The 17177-nt window shown below is 43.8% G+C and overlaps 5 pseudogenes; all 5 read right to left on the bottom strand.

Moving 5' to 3' along the window:
• Positions 1-1764, bottom strand: part of LOC111950430 (protocadherin gamma-C5-like) — a 5373-nt pseudogene extending 3609 nt beyond the window's left edge.
• The window catches only part of LOC111950144 (protocadherin gamma-A11-like), a 105486-nt pseudogene that overhangs the window by 41604 nt on the left and 46705 nt on the right, over positions 1-17177 (bottom strand).
• On the bottom strand, positions 2403-4819 carry LOC111950429 (protocadherin gamma-C5-like; annotated as a pseudogene).
• LOC139022858 (protocadherin gamma-A5-like) lies at positions 14844-15707 on the bottom strand (annotated as a pseudogene).
• LOC112067841 (protocadherin gamma-A2-like) lies at positions 15989-16857 on the bottom strand (annotated as a pseudogene).

Here is a 17177-nt window from a genome sequence, read left to right as displayed (position 1 = left end):
GAGTGCATGCTGTAGATGCTGCCGTTATCTGAGTTTATGTAAATATAGGACGAGACAGACACGTCTTGTACTTTAGAGTCTAATATAGAATAGGAGATCTTCGCATTCTCACCCATGTCTGTATCAGAGGCGGACACTGAGATCAGTAAAGATCCCGGGATGCCATTTTCTTTAACATACACAGTATAGAACGGCTGGGAAAACACTGGCGAGTTGTCATTGACATCTAAAACACGAACCGTGATTGTTTTTCTAGAGGTAAGAGACGGTTTCCCGTGGTCAGAAGCTATAATTTCGACAGTATACTCCGTTTTTTTCTCCCGATCGAAACTGGAATCACTAACCAAAGCGTAGTTATTAGAAATTGATGGTTTTAATGAAAAAGGTAAGCCTGGAGCTATATTCAGACTTACTTCACCATTATCTCCAGAGTCTATATCCTTAGCACTTATCAAAGCAACAACCGTTCCAATAGGCGTGTCTTCCCTCACCGGGCTAGGCTGCGATTTTAAAATGAGAGCTGGGGAATTGTCGTTTAAATCAATAACTTCTACATTAATACTACATACGCCCTGCATTGGTGGGGTGCCCTTGTCTGTTGCGAGAACATCAAATTTAAACGAATTTCCCTTTTCATAATCTATATTTCCCTTAACCTTTATTTCACCAGTTTGCGGTTCTACAGTTATAAGGTCCTGTAGTGACTCTGGTGTGTGTGGTCCAAATGAGTAAACGATCTCACTGTTGGACCCATCATCAAGATCGACTGCTTTAACAGTGACGACGACCGTTCCTGGTAATGTGTTTTCAACCACTTGAATGTCATATGTACTTTCTTCAAACACAGGTGCATTGTCGTTATTGTCTAGAACTCGAATAGTAATTTCTGCTGTACCTGATCTAGCAGGATTTCCACCATCTACGGCCGTCAAAAGCAGGCTCTGTACGGACTGTTTTTCTCTGTCCAATACTTTTTCTAAAACCAATTCTGGGACTTTTGACCCATCCTTCTTTGTTTTTATGTCTAACACAAAATGTTCATTTTTACTAAGTGTATATGAGCGTAAAGAATTGGAGCCAACGTCGGGGTCTTGTGCTGATTCTAAACGAAATCGTACACCTGGAATTGTAGACTCCGCAATATTTAAAACATTTTGATTGTTTTGGAAAACTGGGGAATTGTCATTTATATCCTGAATTTCGATCTCAACACGATACAGCTGTAGTGGGTTTTCAATTAAAGCCTCCAAAGGTAACAGACAATTGGGATTTCGTCCACACAGATTCTCCCTGTCTATTCTCTCACTAACAATGAGGTCACCTCTTCCCAAATCCACACTGAAATACTGCTTATCACCCTCGGAGGTTATCCTCAGTTTACGATCGGAAATCTCAGACACTTGCAAACCCAGATCCATTGCTATATTCCCAACAACGGATCCCACGTTGAGCTCCTCCGGGATGGTGTAGCGCGTCTGCGCTTCTATTGTATTCCCCAGGAGGAAGAAAAGCAGAAGCCCCCGCCATAGGAAAACCTTTATCTTCATTTGAATCCGCATGTCCATGAATGATGATCTCTTGGACTTCGTAAAGGTCTTGGTTTGCAATACATTTCAAGATAATCCTATCAAGTAAAACCTATTATTCGTATGGAATTAAACACCGATTATATGTCCGTCCTATCTCTCAAAATGAGCGCAGCTCTGTCTCTCTCAGCTCTGTGCATTGTAAGGATTATGGTAGTCTCGGGTAGGCATACCTAAAAAAAAAAGCCTGGTTCTTGACGAGGCTGGGGTTATGGTGCCGAGGCTGGGGGAGGGACTAGATCTCTTTGTACAGTTCAGCACATGATTGGTTCACAGAGCTCCAACCGATTATCATTGGGAGTATCTCAGCACTGGCAGTTAAAGAAACAGTGCTGTTATGAGCAGTAGTGATATAGTGATGTGTCCATTTACTCTTCAAAATGGGGGTCTTTACTGCATTGGCATTTATGGTTTACCTTCATGTTTAATAAATACACATATTAATATYTAAAGGTCAAAGTGTGGCAGAATGTCATATCATGAAAAATGAATAGCCTACAGACCAAAATGATATAGAATCGAAATGAATAAAAGTGGTAAAACCCAGTTCCAGGAGATACAGTCATGAATGAAGAACGATATAGTCCGTGGTCAATAAAAACACATTATAAAGTAGCTGCGCTCACCTGTTGGCTCTCGAACGTCCACGCGCTGTCCGGTAAAGACGCATCAAGCACGTTTATCATGTCCTGAAAGTCAGTGGTGCTGCTGGGCTTGACGAGGGTGAAATCACTGAACTCGGACACCGGAGAGAGACACGACCTGAAGGACTGGCTTTGAGACACACATGTCCCCCTCCAGGACCTCCACATACTTAATAGGGCCGTCAGTGTTGAGCTGGAGCTGCAGGTTTCTGTTTGGATTCTTGTATCCGTCAGAGTCAGCCGTCTGATACAGAAACTCGAGCTGCTCCTACTGTTTCTAACGCACTTCACCCACTAAGATGAGAAAAGTCAACAAAGACAAAACGGACACAGAGGTCAGAGAGTGATCAAATAAAATGTGATTTTAACTGTTTCTCTTGCTGGGCTCTACTGTTTTCTTTTGGAGGTCGGAGATGGGCTCGTGGACCCGTCCTCTAACAGTATGTTTGACTGTGACTGTGGCGGACTGGACCGGTTCCCCATTGTCCTGTATCTCTATAAGCAGCCTCTGAGAGGAGTCATCCTGCTCTGAAACAGCGCGTTTAAGTCTCACCTCCCCTGTGTAAAGATTCACACTGAACAGAGACGAGTCTGTGGCCTCCCCCAGCCTATAGGAATCCAGGCGTTATGACCCGAGTCTGCGTCCACTGCCGATATCTTGGTGGCGAGGTGGCCTGCTTTAGCGGACCGGGGCATCTTCTGATGGGAGACAGAGCCCATGACAGTGGAAGGGTAAATAACAGCGGGTGTATTGTCGTTCTGGTCCAGGATAAAAACATGAACCGTGACGGCTGCTCAGAGACGGAGAGCCGTGGTCCTTTGCCTGGACCTGTATCTGAAACACCTTCAGTTTCTCATAGTCAAACGAGTGCATGCTGTAGATGCTTGCCGTTATCCGAGTTTATGTAAATATAGAGGAGACAGACACGTCTTGTACTTTAGAGTCTAATATAGAATAGGATATCTTTGCATTCTCACCCATGTCTATATCAGAGGCGGACACTGAGCTCAGTATAGATCCTGGGGTTCCATTTTCTTTGACATAAACAGTATACGATGTCTGGGAAAACACTGGAGGATTGTCATTGACATCTAGGATTTTCACGGTAACGGTTTTCTTTGTAGATAAAGGTGGGGACCCTGAATCAACCGCGTTAATGACAACATCATACTTCGAGAACGTCTCTCGGTCTAACGGGCCGTTGGTCACCAGTGCGTAATGGTTGGAAACAGAGGGCTTCAGAGTGAACGGGGAACCCCGGGACATGTTTAACGTTACTTTGCCATTCTCACCAACGTCTAAGTCTTTAGCGCTAATCAATGCAATAACCATCCCAGGGGCGGAATTCTCCGGTATTGGACTGGTCAGTGAGGTTATTATAATTTGAGGGGCATTATCATTAACATCAGCAATATTGATCTTTACACTACAGTGCCCCTCCATCCGTGGACTGCCTTTATCTTTTGCCACAATATCAAACGTATGCAAATTCGTCTGTTCATAATCAAGCTGTCCTTTGATAGTAATTTCSCCAGTATTTGAGTCAACATTAAGTAATGCCATTATACTCTCTGGGGTCTGGTCTGCAAAGAAATACTCGATCTCTCCATTTTGTCCTTCGTCAGWATCGGAAGCTTTTACATTTACAATCTGATTGCCAACGGGTCTATTCTCAGCTACAGCTATTTCATAAAAAGGTCTCTCAAACTGGGGCTCATTATCATTAACATCAAGAACTATGACGGTGATTTCAGAAGTACCAGATCGTGCAGGAGTCCCCCCGTCTACAGCGGTGAGCACGAGCTTYTGAACGGCCTGCTTCTCTCTGTCCAGMGAAGTTTTCAGCACAAGTTCGGGTATTTTTTGGCCTCCCTGAGTCTTTATGTTCAACAGGAAATGGTAATTATCACTGATACTATAGGACCGTAATGAGTTTGCGCCTACGTCAGGATCATGTGCACTTTCCAATGGGAATTTTGCACCTGGATTAATCACCTCAGCTATATTCAAAATGCGTTCATTTGTAAGAAAACCTGGAGAATTATCATTTATATCCTGTATTTCGATTTCAATGCGGTGCAGCTGTAAGGGATTTTCAACTATAACCTCCAGCGGTAACAAACAAGGGACGTTCTCTCCACATAACTCCTCTCTGTCTATCCTTTCATTGACAACCAGCTCACCCTTTCCCAAATCCACACTGAAATACTGCTTACCAGCGTCAGAAGCTATCCTCAGTTTACGGTCATAAATCTCAGATATTCCCAAACCCAGGTCCTTGGCTATATTTCCAACAACAGATCCTTCCTTTAACTCCTCAGGTATAGTGTATGGAATCTGCGCCTCTATTGTATTCCACAGGAGAACAAATTGATAAATCCATAACACTTGCCACCTCAAATTGCCTCGAATTCTCATTGTCCTTTGTTCCATCGAACCTCCTTTCCACAGTAAATCCTCACCATCACAAAATATAAAAACTGAAGTTATTCGCTGTAGTGTCTTGAATACACATTTCCCAAAAATGCAAGCAGACCTTCTTTTGTTTCCATTCAGTTCAAGTGTAGCTCCCAGATCTGAGCAATGTAGGCTACGGGATGTAATGCTGAGTCTGAGGGGAGGGAGTAGATCCCTTTGTATGGCTCAGCACAGTATTGGTGCAGAGAACCCTCTTGATATAACCAATCACACACGTAGTGTATCTTAAAGGTACAGTCTATGCCTTCACTATGAGTAGAATGCTTAAAATACAGAAACAGAGAAGCAGTATGTATTTACAGGTGTAACATTTTACTTTGATTAGTAGTAAATATGCTACTGTACCAAATAAACGTGGTAATTCACAAAATAAAAAAATATATAGCGCCCCCAAAAATGCTAATATTAGCCTATAGCCTATTATTATTATTATTATTATTATTATCCAATAATCACACAAGCACCGTATCACTTCAAGCCCTCCGTTTACTGTATTCTTTCTGCCGTCTTGTGGCAATGAGAGGGAAGCACAGCCTAGTGGTGTTCTCATAGTCTGTCATGAGGAGCAGGGAGCCAGTCTCTCTCATCCCCTCACACACACACATACACACACACGTCTCATCACAGTAGCATGCTCAGCACGAGCAGAAGGGGGGAGTATCGGGCTGGGAGTGAAAGGATCGCGAGAGGCGGGAGCAAAAGGGAATAGAGGTTTGACATACATGTATACGCTCACACGCACACACGGTTTAGTAGCGTGTATTTACATAGTAGCCTACATATTTTATTATTTTACTAATTTGCTGTGCAACTGACCGAGGAAGCCTTTAGGCTAGGTCTATATGTCTGACCACCACAATAGCAATTCGTCCCCACTGATTTTTATGGACAGCAGGCTACAACCGTGGGGCATAGATTAACTACATCTCCCTAGCAACCGAGGGTGCACTAATAGGTCGTCGTCAATTAAACGTCACACAATAAGGTACAGAGCGTTCGATTTGCCTCCAAGGAGATCCCCAGCTCCGCTTAAACCATTGACAACTGCGTGCCGTTTTCAAGTGATTGTTAAATACATGTTAACTATTTGGTTGTAATATCATCACCTCTTGAAGAGCCTAGTCAGAACTACACATTTCAGATTATTCCATGCAAAACAACTGGGCACATTTAGCGCTATCATCAGAGTTATACAGCAAGTAACTGCATGCTTTTCATGATCAGTAAACATCAATTGATCATGTCATTTCAGATAAGTGAGGGTAGCCTCACGATATCTCTCAATATTGGCCACCATTAAGTGGATATTTTTGTGATATAGAACAAAAGTGACCTGTACCTGACAAGTATGAGTGGTTTAGGTTKATTTCCWATCCTTTGTGGACTCTACCTGTCAAGCAGCAGAAGGGCGCATTTACCAATGTACTGTTAGCTGATAATGTGTACTTTGCAAGCTACAAATATAAACTGTGTACATTGGCATACAGATAGTGGTAAGTAGACCTAATGTAGCTTGTTCTCAAACCAACGTAGGCCTGCCTAGCGAAGTTACTAACATTATCTTCTGTTCAATATTGTTTTTAAGTGTTTAATCATGATTACTGCTTACAGACATGGCAGGCTATATTGAATGATGGACAAGTTGGCTAACTTTCAGGGGATAAACTAGATGGCTTTATTTGCTTGCCAACTATAGTGGTGATGACAGTAGTCCGACTGACAACTTTACCAGGAAGAGGGCTTGCCGATTTCAAGCTCTTTCCATGTGTCTGAAAAMACATAATCAATACATTTTAACTGATCATGAAAAGCATGCAGTTACCTGRTGTATAACTTCGATGATAGAGAATAATCTGAAATGTGTAGTTCTGACTAGGCACTTCAAGACGTGATGATATTAAAACCAAATAGTTGTAACATTGATTTACCAATCCCTTGCAAACGGCACGTAGTTGCCAATAGTTTTAGAGGAGCTGGAGGTCTCCGTGCCCCCACCAGTAAAATCGAACGTTCTGCAACATATTGTGACGTTTTATTGATAACGACCTAGTACAGCGTTAGATGAAAATAAAGGTTTAATCATGAATCATGCTTATAATCCTATCACAGTGTTATATAATATGGGCCAGGTCGACAAAATATAAATACAGTCGTATTTCATCACGATGATCAGTGGCACAGTATGACCGACTTGTGCAGAAAGAGATTATCCAATCCCTGGAAAGCAGAGGAGACCACGCGCGCTGCACAGAGAGGAGCATTTCAGCACCACGTGGGTGGACAGCGCCACACAGGCGGAGAYCTCACTCTGGTGCATGCGGCAGACAAAAGGCAGCACGAGAGAGGCATAAACAATGCGTGCTGGATTCCCTTCACTAGAAACGAAAACAGGAGCTAGATGAACAGACGTTTCCTCAGATTAACACCAGGGGAGCATTTCAAGAGGTAGAACAGTCATTGAAATGCTCCAAAACCGCTTTGTTCGAGAAACTGTGTACAAAAGTCTGCATTTCATTCTGCTGTTTGTCATGTGACCAGGCACTCCTTTATCATTCATGAGTTGGGCCTCAATAGATGAATAAGTCAACAAGATGTAAAGCCCTGTTCCAAGGTTCATGAAAATAATGATTGCAGCAATTACAAATGTGTGCACTTCACCCAAAAGAAGAGATGTGACCAATACAAGCACCAACARATTCATTATAGATGTATTCAGATATATCTCATACACAGCTCATGGGAATGTTCTTTTACCCTTTGTTATCACTGAGATATTTCAATGGCAAGCATTGGAAACATAAATAATACAATGTCAAAAATCGGTATAACTGGCTGTGACATATGATGAACAATGCTGATCTGTCCCTTTACCTCTGCTACTTGTGTGTTGAACGTGATCCTCTTAAAGGTTCCATTGGTCTAAGTGCATACACCAAGTGTTGTATATATATGTATGTTTTGTTGTTTGTTTGTTTGTTTGTGTGCGTGAGAGAGAGAGAGTGAGAGTGAGAGGGTTGTGCTGTGAGAGAGAGAGAGAGAGAGAGACAGAAGACAGAGACAGAGAGAGAGAGAGAGACAGAGAGACAGAGAGACAGAGAGAGAGAGGAGAAGAGCGAGAGAGAGACAGAGAGAGAGAGAGAGAGATGAGGAAGGAGAGAGAGAGAAGAGAGAGAGCGAGGAGAGAGGAGACGAGAGGAGAGAGAGAGAGAGAGAGAGAGAGAAGAGAGAGAGAGAGAGAGAGAGAGAGAAAGAGAGAGAAAGAGAGAGAGGAGAGAGAGAGAGAGAGATTTGATTGTGGTTTGATATAGTTTGACAGATTAAGAAGTGTAGGGATAAATTGGCTGGTGGGAAAAGGAGATGAAGTTGACCTTACCTTGTTTGGAGAAACACAGAGGGAGCAGATGCAGTGACGACATGGAAAAGAAAGACATATTCATTAGATTAGGACAAGGACTGTGCTCACAGCACACAGAGACATACTTATCAAAACAGAAAAAGAGTTCCGATACAGACCAATCTGACACATGTTCACCACAGTCACTTAGCATGACCACAGTCACTTAGCATGACCACTGTGTTGTATATCATTCTGTGCATGTGCAGTGTGGGTTCAATGTGTGCAACAACCATAGTATTAGACCAGTGTTTTCTTAATGTTCTCCTTATGCTTCGTGAGTAGGGCCCTGAGGTTTTCCTGGTCAGGTCCCTTCATCAGGGAAAACTCTGGGCCCTATAATCATAAGGTCGGTGCCTGACCTCACTGGGGCCAAGCTTCCTGAAATCCAGGACCTCTATACCAGGCGATGTCAGAGGAAGGCCCAAAMAGTTGTCAAAGACTCCAGTCACCCAAGTCATAGACTGTTCTCTCCGCTAGTGCACGGCAAGCGGTACCGGAGGGCCGAGTCTATGACCAAAAGGTTCCTTAACAGCTTCTGACAGCTACTCACTGTTTATTATCTATGCATAGTCACTTTACAAATGACCTTGCTTAACCTGTACCCCGCACATTGACTCGGTACCAGTACACCCTGTATATAGCCTCGTTTTTCACTTTAGTAAATTTTTTTCTTAACTCTGTTTCTTGAACTACATTGTTGGTTAAGGGCTTGTCAGTAAACATTTCACGGTAAGGTCTACTACACCTGTTGTATTCGGCGCATGTGACAAATACAATTTGATTTGATTTGACCACCAGGGGAACACAAGCAGGTTAACCATCACCAACAAAACATGTTTGTTATTACCAAACACAAAATATAGGCACTATGTCACTAAATCCTTTGAATGTTTTTCTTATTGTTTTACTGTGCTTGGTCTCTACAACAGTTAAGACATGGTTTGATCTGCAGGCAAGGAAGAGCATGATTRTTCTCATTGTTCTTATCTTTATTATCACAATCTTCACAAACACCAGCAACGATATCATCTTTACTGACAGTAGGAAACCAACGTTACACACATCATCTCCCCAGACAAAGAGACAGAGATATTCAGACAAAATAATCCAGACATGTTTCCCATTCCTGCTGGCCCAGCCCCACTGCGGCTCAGTGAAGACTTAAACATGGTCCACGGCAGGGGTCCCTTTTCTCTGTCTCTGCACTGTAATACACTGCCTTTCGATCAAACACACATACATTAAGCTGTCGCCGCGCGCAACTTCTGAGGGAATGGTGCAGTCTTCAGCGTGACTCAGACAGTCATGAGAATTAATGTGTGGAATGTTTCTGTGTCGGTGGGGAAGGGTGGGGTGGGGCGGGCAACTCCAAGCTGTCTGAAAACCATGCACAGAGAAACACATTTGATTCAAATGAATGCTGGAAAGGTAAAGGTATAAGCTACTGTGCAAATTAAGTATTGATGTGCTGTGTGCATTGTATGTTCATAGCTCAAGATGAGCAGAGCACACTTTCATGGCATTCTAATTCTCTGTTATTACAGATAGGGAAAACCCAAAGCCAGGAGTGTAAAGCCAAAGGGCTACTTATCAAACACAGTCTCTGTTAAGACAGGGTCTTTCTGTGGGAAGTGTTCTATAAAAAACATTCAGTCTATAGCCTCACTGTATAAAGCTGTGGTGTTGAACCAAGCTAGAGGGCTATGGAGAGTAGAAATAGATACTGACGTGACATAGTGAGAAGCTTTTTGTTACAGGGAGAGAGATGAAGAGAAGGGTAGACACAGGAAAACCTGGCTCCCTGTAGAGGAAAGGCTGTGCAACCACTGCACAACAGCAGAACCTGAGACGYAGCTGCATTTCCTGACAAATGTCAAAAATATAAAACAATTAMAGAGTGTKATTTCCCCAAATTTGAAACCCTTATTCAAGGTTTCAAAGACCTCTCTYATGAGAGWAMGCTACCAGTCCTGTTGGGGGAGGACGCAGAGAGCTGTGGGTTGGCAGCGCACTACATTGCTGCCTTCCATAAATTGAGGGACAGTGTCTGAACATCACTGACATTGACTCTACTGTAATGTTTAATTATTAATTGTTGAATTTATGGTTATTTTGACACTTGGTTATTGTTGTTACTGTTGTCTCGTTGACAATTTTTATTCTCATTTAAATTTTTAATTGTAAATATCCAAAATATATGTACAATATGTACATTGATTACGTCATGCCTAAATAAAGCAATTGAATTGAATTGATCGAAGAAAGAGGAAAGAGAGAAACCAGATTGAGTGTGTGTGTGTGAGTGTGTGTGTGGTAGGAGGAGAGAGCAGAGAGAGAGAGAGAGAGAGAGAGAGAGAGAGAGAGAGAGGGAGAGAGAGAGAGAGAGAGAGAGAGGAGAGATGAGAGAGAGAGAGAGAGAGAGAGAGAGAGAGAGAGAGAGAGGATGATGGAGAGGAGAGATGAGAGAGAGAAGAGAGAGAGAGAGACGAGAGAGAGAGAGAGAGAGAGAGGAGAGAGCGGAGAGAGCGAGAGAGAGAGGAGAGAGAGACGAGAGAGAGGAGAGAGAGAACCCAGAAGAGAGTGTTTGTGTGAGAGAGAAAGAGAGAGAGAGAGAGAGAGAAGAGAGAGAGTGAGAGCTAGAGGGGTGTGTGGCAGGACAAGAGAGTGTTTGTGTGAGAGAGAAACGAGAGAGAGAGTTGGGAGGAGAGGAAGAGAGAGGAAGAGAGATGTAGAGAGGAGAGAAGAGAGAGAGAGAGAGAGAGAGAGAGCTAGAGCCCCGAGTGGCCTAGACATAAGATGAGTGTTTTGTGTGTGAGAGAGAAGAGAGGCGAGGAGAGGGCGGCAGAAAGAGAAAGAACAGAGCCAGACAGAAAAGTGAGACACAGAAGCCAGAGCCAAGACAAGAGTAGCAGAGACAGAGAGAAGAGGAGCGAGACAGATACAGACCACAGAGAGACTAGAACAGGACAAGAACAGGGGAGAGTGACCAGAGAGAGCGAAGAACAGACAGACAGAACAAGACAGAGACAGACAGTAACAGACAGACAGTACTATGACCAGACAGAACGACAGGACAGACAGACAGACAGAAAGACAGACAGAACAGACAGAGCAAGGAACAGATAAAAAGAAACAGACGGACAGAAAGACAGAAAGCGACAGCGAAACAGACCAGACAGAGAGAGAGAGAGGGAAGAGAGGGGGAGGATTGTGGGAAGGGAGGAGAGAGGGAGAGCGAGAGAGATTGTTAAGTAAAAAATATATTTGGACTCTCTGTGACCCTTTGTGGGTTTATATGATAATATGCAGGACAGAAGCTAGTGCCAATGTGAAACATGCATCCCACAGCCTTCATACTGCTGCATGATGCACAACAACGCCTTGCCCCCTCCCTCTGCCTCCACACTGTGTGCTCAATACAACCAATATGCCACCCAGTCACTGGCTGCTAAACACAGACACATAAAGGACACACTGACAACATCCACGTCTGACATGGACAAGTGAGTGCTTGTGATTATGTGGGGAAGAGACAAAGAGAGAGACAAAAGGTTGGTTACATGGGTATAAACTACACTGTGACAGCATAGTACAGGTGTAAGCCTACGTTTGTGTAAATACATAATGTGTGCACTCACTACTGTGAGTCGCTCTGGATAAGTGTCTGCTGAATGACTAAAATGTCAATTGTGATTATTCATTACTAATTAAGTGCAAACATGCAATGGGGCTAAAACAGAGTGGTTGATGGGTAGTTACAGAGGCATCAGAATGGAACACAACTAAGCTGTCCCGTCACTCTCAAACATAACAGGAAATAGAGAGGAGGCAGCTCAAACTGGGTCAGTGTTGTGTTGCAAGCAGTTGTCATGCCAGTGCAGTGAGACTCYGGGCAAAAGGATTCAGTGCTTCTGGATCAAATGAGTCCAGCCAACTTCTTGCCTTCATGACGTGTTGTGTAACTACAGGGCTACACTGGCTTTTTACAAATACACYGGAGAATTCAAATCATCACTCTGTCTGTTATGCAGACAGGCACAGATGCATGCACACCTAGAAACATGCTGAGAGGACGTAAGACAAGGCAGCTTTTAGAACAGTACTTGCTCTAGCCAGAAAGATCACGAGACTATGAACAGTGTTATTTACAAGTCAACAACCACACAACATTTCTTATGTCCGGAATCTGCAGCACTGTCTGTATGGAGYGAGTGTTGCCATGACAATGTGCATGAGCTTGAGGTGAATCTTCCTGGTACGCTGGYGAGAAGAGGGCATAACACTAGAGATTGCCTGAATTGAACTATACTCACAAACCCACACACACGCAGATGAACACAACCATTAAAACAAGTCTTTGGTCTTTTCTGTTTTCCTATGGCTCGTAAAAATACCCCGGTAACCAAGCTTTAGGCCTAGTGGTTAAAATGAAGGCAAAGATGTGACGTGGTTGCTGGCTGTTACTAGGCAGGTTTGAAATCCCTGTTTCTGTTATCAGCATGCCATGTTACATACAATCCTCCACTCACTAACAAGATCCAGTCTAAACCCTTACAACCTGTGAGCCATGGACATAAAAGGGACATTACTAATGTGAATGACAYGTACTGAGCAAGACCATTGGTTACAGACAGACAGACTCAGAGACAGAGTTATATAGCATGACCCAACAGACACACTCATTCTGAATACAGAGCAGTGACAGTTTTCCATACAGGATTGAGTGTAACACTGCCATGGAATTAAGCCCAGTGTCTGATGGGAGAGACATATAAGCCCATTACTGCACCACAGCAACACAGAATATTAGAGCAGTGTGTGAGGGGGAAAGTGGGTCAGTTTGCCCAAGCACCATAGTGTTGTACAGAGAGGGAGAGGAAAGAGGAAGGAAAGTGGGGGGAGGAAAGTGCGAGATAAAAATACAGATGGAGAGAGGGAAGATCCATGGAACAGAGAAGAATGAGGGGTCCTCAGAACAATTATTTGATTGGTAGTAATTAGCAGTGAGTCAGTCAAGTCAGGCCAGTCAGGTCAGTCAACCAGTCAGTCAACCAGTCAGTCAACAGTCAGTCAGACAGCCAGTCAGGTCAGTCAACCAGTCAGTCAGTCAGTCAGCCAGTCAGGTCAGTCAACCAGTCAGTCAGCCAGTCAGCCAGTCAGCAGTCAGTCAGCCGTCAGCCAGTCAGTCAGCCAGTCAGGTCAGTAAAACCGTCAAGTCCAGTCAAACCTAAGTCAGTCAACCAGGTCAAGTCAGTCAACCAGTTCAGTCCAGTCAGCCAGTCAGGTCAGTACACATTCAGTCGTCCAGTCAGGTCAGTAAACCAGTCAAGTCAGTCACCAGTCAAGTCAGTCAACCAGTCAAGTCAATCATCAGTCACACCAGTCAAGTTTTTTTCTTCAGACAGTCACGGTCAGTCAACCATCATCAGTCAGCCAGTCAGATCAGTCAACCAGTCAGTCAGTCAGCATTCAGTCACGTCAACATTCAGTCAGTCAGACAGCAGTCAGGTCAGTCACCACAGTCTCAGTCAGTCAAGCCAGTCAGGTCAGTCAACCGAGTCAGTCACCAGTCAGTCAGTCAGTTCAGTCAGACCAGTCAGGTCAGTAAACCAGTCAGTCAGTCCAGCCAGTCACAGTCAGTCAGTCAACCAGTCATCAGTCATGTCCAGCCAGTCAAATCATCAGCCAGTCAGGTCAATCGATCAGGTCCTGTTAGTCAGACGAGACCTAAATGACACTGATACAGTGATTTCAATAACCTGCTTCTTTATCTGGCAACACCTGCTGGGTATAAAGAATGGAAAAGAGTAAACACCTGATGAAACATAGACACAGTGTTGCGTGCATTTCATGATATCACTAAAACAGTTTAACACAGAACCATGACACAAAGCTACTGTGGCAATCTGGCCTCATTAATGACTCTTAGAATTACTGATAGGCTGGCTGAAGACACAACAGAGAGATGAATAACACTCACGACACGACTAGAACGCAATTACATGTGCGCTGTCAACCACATGTGTGGGAAACTCTTACAACATAATAAAGGTAAAATGGGCCTACAAAAGATTCAAATATGTGCAACCCTTCATAATGGATAGACTTCAGACCGCATTAGACTGTTACAATAGAAACAGATTAGAATGGGTCTAAGTTATGCTTGCCTGCAGTCCAGCCCACCAATTCCGTTCCTGGACATGCTACTGAAATGACTCAATGGTAAAGGTTGACATTTGATCACGACAGAGAACCCAAAAATAGGACGGATTGTAGTGTAGAAACATCCCTTCAGTCAGTCAGGTGGTACACGCTACAGTATTTTATCTAGTAGGACAGAATTAGAGTCTCATCTACACTCTTCAGGACACATCAGCGTATCCTGCTCCCTCCTTTCTCTCTGCATGTCCTCACGCCCTCACAATCCACCAGTGTGTTTGGCTACAAGCCTAGCAAACTTCACATCACTCATGCCTAGAGTCAGTGGTTTCCCAAACACTCTTAGTTGTACACACGGCTGTAGGGTTCCCATGGTTTTCGTCTGGGTAAACGGGAGGGTATATGGATACGGGGAGGTTTGCTGCAATTTATAGAAATAATCGATCCTGTCTCCATCTTGGATTTTAACTGTGATAAGGGCAAATGATGTCCGAGAATATGAACAGACACCGATAAACCACAGCCAGGCCAACACTAGATAAAGTCAGGTTGTCATTATATTCTGTCCACTTGTGAAGTCAGTGATCTGAGAAGCACTTAAGGGAAAGCTGTCCCGCCACAGCCACGGCTTCACAATTGACTGTACTGGATCGAGAGGGCTGTCCGTTGTCCTCCACTATAACAGTGGGCTTTTTGGTTTCACAAGCATCTTTATTCAGTGACCTGGGTATGGTTCTTATTCTCATTTTGTAAGCCCACTTCAAACAGCGCCCTGTCTGTCGCTTTTCTGCAGTTTATATGAAGCCAAGCATTCTGTCCGGAGTCCACATCCACAGCCACCACTTTAGTGACAAGATAGCCCAACATCTGCTGAACGAGGCACCATTTCAGCCAACCAGAGAGCCACAGTTTGTACTGGGTAGAGAACCTGAGGCGCGTTGTCGTTCTGGTCTTTTATGAATATGTTTTTATCAGTCACATTGCCACCTCAATGGGGTGAGCCCTCCATCTTGTGCTTTTTGACATGTAATTTTGGAAGATTGAATTTGGCTCATAGTCAAAGGGTTTCACTGCGTAAAGCAACCCACTGTCTGCATTTACGTCCACATAAGAGGAGAGCGGGAGCTCGTTTTAACTACCATCCCTCAAGGAAATATGACACCCGAGATTTGGTCCCGTCTGCATCTGTAGCGCTTAACAGAATAGAAAGACAGAGAAGAGGCATCGTTTTCGAACCCATGGGCGGTGCAATGGCTTCCTTGTTGGAAGGGGGCGCATGGTCGTTCACGTCGAAGCTTAAACTGAGCGTCTTTTTTCTTGAGCGAGGCGGGTAGCCTCCCATCTATGCTGTGATCTGTTACATTATATTCTGATGTCTTTCTCTAATCCAATACGCGAGTCAGTCACAGATTGTAGTAGTTGGCTAAAGCTGATTCAATTTTGAAAGGAAAGGTTGCGAATCATGGAGACATGAGAACCTTAGCATTGTCGCCGAATCAAGATCCTGGGATGTTAATGTGGCTTACAAAGTGCAAGGGACTGAAAGTATCGGTAGGGCACTAGAAAGGACATGACGGTTATTTTCGGAGGGTGTATCGTTCATATCAATAACATCATAAGCGATTCCACATGAGTTTGTTAAGGCCACCGTTATCTTTACTTTACTTTATCCTAATTGTTTGTTTTCTTTTCATAATCTATATCACCCACTAACCCTTAACGCTCACCTGATTGGGGTCATTGTGAAAAATAGCTCTCGAATAGTAGCGGTAGCATGCTCAAAATAAAATTCTATGTTAGCGCTAGAGTCCCTCGTGCTTGCGTCTGTCGCGCTCACTGTTGTAACCAATGTGGCCCTTCCAGCATCTCTAGAACGGATGCTTTATATGTAAGCTGGCTAAATATCGGGGCAATTGTTCGTTGGCATCGTTTTGAGAACCACAATGTGGATTTTAACTGTTCCAGACCTCCGAGGGTCTCCGCCAATCGACAGCAGTTAAAGTCCAAATAGTGATTGTTTGTCTTTTCTCTGTCCATTGGCTTTTTGAAGTACTATCCTCTATGTCTCACTTACATCTTAGACGACCTTGAATCTTAAAGATCAAAATGATCCGTGGGTTTAATACGTATTTTCTGGAGTGTGATTTTCCCATACGTCCTGGTCTATGCGCTTCTATAGAGAAAAAGCGCACCAGGTAGGACTGACTCGCAATTTCCAATTCAATTTCCTTTTTGGGAAAAACGGGGCTATTGTCGTTGATATCTTAGTATTTCCAACTGTAAACCCGAAACATCTCCAATTGGGTTCTCTAGAATCACATCGAAACTGAGCACATGCTGAAGATCTCCAACATAGGCTTGTTCCCGGTCCATTCTCTTTTCACTAACAATGTCCTTTCTCTCAGTGCAGCCTCAAGTACTCACTGCCGCCTGCGGTGAAAAACCCGAGCTCTCCCAGCTACAAGCCGTAGAGGCTTCCATGTCCAGATCTTTTCCGCTTATAATTCCAACAAAGGAGCCCACCGTCATCTCCTCCGGGATGGAGTAGCGGACCTGTCCGGACATCACCGTAGCTGAGAAAGGCGCAACCATGAATATGCACCATAGCCACTCCAGAGCCTGTTTTCCGTTCTCATTGCCATTTTCAACGACAAAAAGCAAAGCAAAACACAATATTAGGCAGAAAATTAAATCCTAGAACGTATTTTCAAGAATCCAGACAATGTGACGTCCGTTTTACAGAACAAAGTGTTTCCTGTAGAACTAATGTACTATCCAGAATAGGGCCCCTTATTCTATCAAAACTGGTCTCAGTTTAATGTGCTCTCTGGGCGTTGCTAAGCGCATTATTATAGTAGGAACCATAGTGTGATTGTGCTAAAAAATATTACATGCGATCAACAGCGGCACTC

The sequence above is a fragment of the Salvelinus sp. IW2-2015 genome, linkage group LG23 (assembly GCF_002910315.2).
Source record: "Salvelinus sp. IW2-2015 linkage group LG23, ASM291031v2, whole genome shotgun sequence".
Classification (NCBI taxonomy): Eukaryota; Metazoa; Chordata; class Actinopteri; order Salmoniformes; family Salmonidae; genus Salvelinus; species Salvelinus sp. IW2-2015.
This window is presented reverse-complemented; position numbering and strand designations above follow the sequence as displayed.